We start from the raw sequence: 687 nt of genomic DNA, 5'->3' as shown, positions 1-687 counted from the left end.
TTGGACTGATCTGCCATGTAGTTAGATCTCTGTGCTTGGATATGTTGGACTGATTTGCCTTGCAGCTAACTCTCAATATATGGACGTGTTGGACTCATCAGCCATGTAGACAGCTCACTGTGTATGAACATGTTGGACTCATTTGCCTTGTAGCTAGAACTCTAAATATACACATGTTGCACTCATCTGCCATGTTGCTAACTCTCAGTATATGGACATGTTGGACTCATCTGCAATGTAGCTAGTTCTCAGTATATGCATATGTTAGACTCCTCAGACAGGTAGCTAGCTCTCAGTATAAGGACACATTGGACTCATCTGCCATGTAGCTAACTCTCAGTATATGGACAGGTTGGACTCATCTGCCTTGTAGATACTACTCTGTATAAGGACATGTTGGATTAATCCACCATGTAGCTAGCTCTCATTATATGGACATGTTGGACTCATCTACCATGTAGGTAGAACTCTGTATATAGAAATGTTGCAGTACTCTGCCATGTAGGTAGCTCTCTGTATTTGGTCATTTTGGACTTGTCTGCCATGATATGTGCATGGATATGATGGACTGATCTGCATTGTAGCTAGCTCTCCGTATATGGACATCTTGAATTCATCATCCATGTAGACAGCTCTCTGTATATAGACATTTTGGACTTGTTTGCCATGTAGCTAGCTCTCTGTACA

Source organism: Chrysochloris asiatica, unplaced genomic scaffold, assembly GCF_000296735.1.
Source record: "Chrysochloris asiatica unplaced genomic scaffold, ChrAsi1.0 scaffold00359, whole genome shotgun sequence".
Lineage (NCBI taxonomy): Eukaryota > Metazoa > Chordata > Mammalia > Afrosoricida > Chrysochloridae > Chrysochloris > Chrysochloris asiatica.
The sequence above is the reverse complement of the archived record's forward strand: the minus strand, read 5'-3'. Positions refer to the sequence as shown.